Source organism: Phyllobates terribilis, unplaced genomic scaffold (assembly GCF_046119375.1).
Source record: "Phyllobates terribilis strain yellow unplaced genomic scaffold, ASM4611937v1 Scaffold_83__1_contigs__length_6671269, whole genome shotgun sequence".
Classification (NCBI taxonomy): domain Eukaryota; kingdom Metazoa; phylum Chordata; class Amphibia; order Anura; family Dendrobatidae; genus Phyllobates; species Phyllobates terribilis.
The window spans coordinates 4,276,345-4,283,447 of record NW_027362843.1 but is presented as its reverse complement, the minus strand read 5'-3'; positions in this window follow the sequence as shown (position 1 = coordinate 4,283,447).

Genomic DNA, 7,103 nt, shown 5'->3' with positions numbered 1-7,103 from the left:
AACATAAATACAATTTAATAAAGCATAGGTTAAAACAACATAAATACAATTTAATAAAGCATAGGATAAAACAACATAAATACAATTTAATAAAGCATAGGATAAAACAACATAAATACAATTTAATAAAGCAAAGGATAAAACAACATGAATAAAATTTAATAAAGCATAGGTTAAAATAACATAAATACAATTTAATAAAGCATAGGACAAAACAACATAAAAACAATTTAATAAAGCATAGTTTAAAACAACATAAATACAATTTAATAAAGCATAGGATAAAACCACAGAATTACAATTTAATAAAACATAGGATAAAACAACATAAATACAATTTAATAAAGCATAGGATAAAACAACATAAATACAACTTAATAAAGCATATGATAAAACAACATAAATACAATTTAATAAAGCATAGAATAAAACAACATAAATACCAATTAATAAAGCATAGGATAAAACAACATAAATAAAATTTAATAAAGCATAGGTTAAAATAACATAAATACAATTTAATAAAGCATAGGACAAAACAACATAAATACAATTTAATAAAGCATAGGATAAAACAACATAAATACAATTTAATAAAGCATAGGATAAAACAACATAAATACAATTTAATAAAGCATAGGATAAAACAACATAAATACAATTTAATAAAGCATATGATAAAACAACATAAATACAATTTAATAAAGCATAGGTTAAAACAACATAAATACAATTTAATAAAGCATAGGATAAAACAACATAAATACAATTTAATAAAGCATAGGATAAAACAACATAAATAAAATTTAATATAGCATAGGATAAAACAACATAAATACAATTAAATAAAGCATAGGATAAAACAACATAAATATAATTTAATAAAGCATAGGATAAAACAACATAAATACAATTTAATAAAGCATAGGATAAAACAACATAAATACAATTTAATAAAGCAAAGGATAAAACAACATAAATACAATTTAATAAAGCATAGGTTAAAATAACATAAATACAATTTAATAAAGCATAGGACAAAACAACATAAAAACAATTTAATAAAGCATAGTTTAAAACAACATAAATACAATTTAATAAAGCATAGGATAAAACCACAGAATTACAATTTAATAAAGCATAGGATAAAACAACATAAATACAATTTAATAAAGCATAGGATAAAACAACATAAATACAATTTAATAAAGCATAGGATAAAACAACATAAATACAATTTAATAAAGCATAGGATAAAACAACATAAATACAATTTAATAAAGCATAGGTTAAAACAACATAAATAGAATTTAATAAAGCATAGGATAAAACAACATAAATACAATTTAATAAAGCATATGATAAAACTACATAAATACAATTTAATAAAGCTTAGGATAAAACAAATTAAATACAATATAATAAAGCATAGGATAAAACAACATAAATTCAATTTAATAAAGCATAGGATAAAACAACATAAATACAATTTAATAAAGCATAAGATAAAACAACTTGAATACAATTTAATAAAGCATAGGTTAAAACAACATAAATACAATTTAATAAAGCATAGGATAAAACAACATAAATACATTTTAATAAAGCATAGGTTAAAACAACATAAATACAATTTAATAAAGCACAGGATAAAACAACATAAATACAATTTAATAAAGCATAAGACAAAAAATATAAATACAATTTAATAAAGCATATGTTAAAGCAACATAAATACAATTTAATAAAGCATAGGTTAAAACAACATAAATGCAATTTAATAAAGCATAGGATTAAACAACATAAATACAATTTAATAAAGCTTAGGATAAAACAACATAAATACAATTTAATAAAGCATAGGATAAAACAACATAAATACAATTTAATAAAGCATAGGATAAAACAACATAAATACAATTTAATAAAGCATAGGATAAAACAACATAAATACAATTTAATAAAGCATAGGATAAAACAACATAAATAAAATTTAATAAAGCATAGGTTAAAATAACATAAATACAACTTAATAAAGCATAGGACAAAACAACATAAATACAATTTAATAAAGCATAGGATAAAACAACATAAATACAATTTATTAAAGCATAGGATAAAACAACATAAATACAATTTAATAAAGCATAGGATAAAACAACATAAATACAATTTAATAAAGCATAGGATAAAACAACATAAATACAATTTAATAAAGCATAGGTTAAAACAACATAAATACAATTTAATAAAGCACAGGATAAAACAACATAAATACAATTTAATAAAGCATAGGTTAAAACAACATAAATACAATTTAATAAAGCATAGGATAAAACAACATAAATACAATTTAATAAAGCATAGGATAAAACAACATAAATACAATTTAATAAAGCAAAGGATAAAACAACATGAATAAAATTTAATAAAGCATAGGTTAAAATAACATAAATACAATTTAATAAAGCATAGGACAAAACAACATAAAAACAATTTAATAAAGCATAGTTTAAAACAACATAAATACAATTTAGTAAAGCATAGGATAAAACCACAGAATTACAATTTAATAAAGCATAGGATAAAACAACCTAAATACAATTTAATAAAGCATAGGATAAAACAACATAAATACAACTTAATAAAGCATATGATAAAACAACATAAATACAATTTAATAAAGCATAGAATAAAACAACATAAATACCATTTAATAAAGCATAGGATAAAACAACATAAATAAAATTTAATAAAGCATAGGTTAAAATAACATAAATACAATTTAATAAAGCATAGGACAAAACAACATAAATATAATTTAATAAAGCATAGGATAAAACAACATAAATACAATTTAATAAAGCATAGGATAAAACAACATAAATACAATTTAATAAAGCATAGGATAAAACAACATAAATACAATTTAATAAAGCATAGGTTAAAACAACATAAATACAATTTAATAAAGCACAGGATAAAACAACATAAATACAATTTAGTAAAGCATAAGTTAAAACAACATAAATACAATTTAATAAAGCATAGGATAAAACAACATAAATTCAATTTAATAAAGCATAGGATAAAACAACATAAATACAATTTAATAAAGCACAGGATAAAACAAAATATATAAAATTTAATAAAGCATAGGATAAAACAACATAAATAAAATTTAATAAAGCATAGGATAAAACAACATAAATACAATTTAATAAAGCATAGGATAAAACAACATAAATACAATTTAATAAAGCATATGATAAAACAACATAAATACAATTTAATAAAGCATAGGTTAAAACAACATAAATACAATTTAATAAAGCATAGGATAAAACAACATAAATACAATTTAATAAAGCATAGGATAAAACAACATAAATAAAATTTAATATAGCATAGGATAAAACAACATAAATACAATTAAATAAAGCATAGGATAAAACAACATAAATAGAATTTAATAAAGCATAGGATAAAACAACATAAATAGAATTTAATAAAGCATAGGATAAAACAACATAAATACAATTTAATAAAGCAAAGGATAAAACAACATAAATAAAATTTAATAAAGCATAGGTTAAAATAACATAAATACAATTTAATAAAGCATAGGACAAAACAACATAAAAACAATTTAATAAAGCATAGTTTAAAACAACATAAATACAATTTAATAAAGCATAGGATAAAACCACAGAATTACAATTTAATAAAGCATAGGATAAAACAACATAAATACAATTTAATAAAGCATAGGATAAAACAACATAAATACAATTTAATAAAGCATAGGATAAAACAACATAAATACAATTTAATAAAGCATAGGATAAAACAACATAAATACAATTTAATAAAGCATAGGATAAAACAACATAAATACAATTTAATAAAGCATAGGATAAAACAACATAAATAAAATTTAATAAAGCATAGGTTAAAATAACATAAATACAATTTAATAAAGCATAGGACAAAACAACATAAATACAATTTAATAAAGCATAGGATAAAACAACATAAATACAATTTAATAAAGCATAGGATAAAACAACATAAATACAATTTAATAAAGCATAGGATAAAACAACATAAATACAATTTAATAAAGCATAGGTTAAAACAACATAAATACAATTTAATAAAGCACAGGATAAAACAACATAAATACAATTTAGTAAAGCATAAGTTAAAACAACATAAATACAATTTAATAAAGCATAGGATAAAACAACATAAATTCAATTTAATAAAGCATAGGATAAAACAACATAAATACAATTTAATAAAGCACAGGATAAAACAAAATAAATAAAATTTAATAAAGCATAGGATAAAACAACATAAATACAATTTAATAAAGCATAGGATAAAACAACATAAATACAATTTAATAAATCATAGGTTAAAACAACATAAATACAATTTAATAAAGCACAGGATAAAACAACATAAATACAATTTAATAAAGCATAGGTTAAAACAACATAAATGCAATTTAATAAAGCATAGGATAAAACAACATAAATACAATTTAATAAAGCATAGGATAAAACAACATGAATAAAATTTAATAAAGCATAGGTTTAAATAACATAAATACAATTTAATAAAGCATAGGACAAAACAACATAAAAACAATTTAATAAAGCATAGTTTAAAACAACATAAATACAGTTTAATAAAGCATAGGATAAAACCACAGAATTACAATTTAATAAAGCATAGGTTAAAACAACATAAATACAATTTAATAAAGCACAGGATAAAACAACATAAATACAATTTAGTAAAGCATAAGTTAAAACAACATAAATACAATTTAATAAAGCATAGGATAAAACAACATAAATTCAATTTAATAAAGCATAGGATAAAACAACATAAATACAATTTAATAAAGCACAGGATAAAACAAAATAAATAAAATTTAATAAAGCATAGGATAAAACAACATAAATAAAATTTAATAAAGCATAGGATAAAACAACATAAATACAATTTAATAAAGCATAGGATAAAACAACATAAATACAATTTAATAAAGCATAGGATAAAACAACATAAATACAATTTAATAAAGCATATGATAAAACAACATAAATACAATTTAATAAAGCATAGGTTAAAACAACATAAATACAATTTAATAAAGCATAGGATAAAACAACATAAATACAATTTAATAAAGCATAGGATAAAACAACATAAATAAAATTTAATATAGCATAGGATAAAACAACATAAATACAATTAAATAAAGCATAGGATAAAACAACATAAATAGAATTTAATAAAGCATAGGATAAAACAACATAAATACAATTTAATAAAGCATAGAATAAAACAACATAAATACAATTTAATAAAGCAAAGGATAAAACAACATAAATAAAATTTAATAAAGCATAGGTTAAAATAACATAAATACAATTTAATAAAGCATAGGATAAAACAACATAAATACAATTTAATAAAGCATAGGATAAAACAACATAAATACAATTTAATAAATCATAGGTTAAAACAAAATAAATACAATTTAATAAAGCACAGGATAAAACAACATAAATACAATTTAATAAAGCATAGGTTAAAACAACATAAATACAATTTAATAAAGCATAGGATAAAACAACATAAATACAATTTAATAAAGCATATGATAAAACAACATAAATAAAATTTAATAAAGCATAGGTTAAAATAACATAAATACAATTTAATAAAGCATAGGACAAAACAACATAAAAACAATTTAATAAAGCATAGTTTAAAACAACATAAATACAGTTTAATAAAGCATAGGATAAAACCACAGAATTACAATTTAATAAAGCATAGGATAAAACAACATAAATACAATTTAATAAAGCATAGGATAAAACAACATAAATACAATTTAATAAAGCATAGGATAAAACAACATAAATACAATTTAATAAAGCATAGGATAAAACAACATAAATACAATTTAATAAAGCATAGGACAAAACAACATAAATACAGTTTAATAAAGCATAGGATAAAACCACAGAATTACAATTTAATAAAGCATAGGATAAAACAACATAAATACAATTTAATAAAGCATAGGATAAAACAACATAAATACAATTTAATAAAGCATAGGATAAAACAACATAAATACAATTTAATAAAGCATAGGATAAAACAACATAAATACAATTTAATAAAGCATAGGACAAAACAACATAAATACAATTTAATAAAGCATAGGATAAAACAACATAAAAACAATTCAATAAAGCATAGTTTAAAACAACATAAATACAATTTAATAAAGCATAGGATAAAACCACAGAATTACAATTTAATAAAGCATAGGATAAAACAACATAAATACAATTTAATAAAGTATAGGACAAAACAACATAAATACAATTTAATAAAGCATAGGATAAAACAACATAAATACAATTTAATGAAACATAGGATAAACAACATAAATACAATTTAATAAAGCATAGGATAAACAACATAAATACAATTTAATAAAGCATAGGCTAAAACTACATAAATACAATTTAATAAAGCTTAGGATAAAACAAATTAAATACAATATAATAAAGCATAGGATAAAACAACATAAATTCAATTTAATAAAGCATAGGATAAAACAACATAAATACAATTTAATAAAGCATAAGATAAAACAACTTGAATACAATTTAATAAAGCATAGGTTAAAACAACATAAATACAATTTAATAAAGCATAGGATAAAACAACATAAATACAATTTAATAAAGCATAGGTTAAAACAACATAAATACAATTTAATAAAGCACAGGATAAAACAACATAAATACAATTTAATAAAGCATAAGACAAAAAATATAAATACAATTTAATAAAGCATATGTTAAAGCAACATAAATACAATTTAATAAAGCATAGGTTAAAACAACATAAATGCAATTTAATAAAGCATAGGATAAAACAACATAAATGCAATTTAATAAAGCTTAGGATAAAACAACATAAATACAATTTAATAAAGCATAGGATAAAACAACATAAATACAATTTAATAAAGCATAGGATAAAACAACATAAATACAATT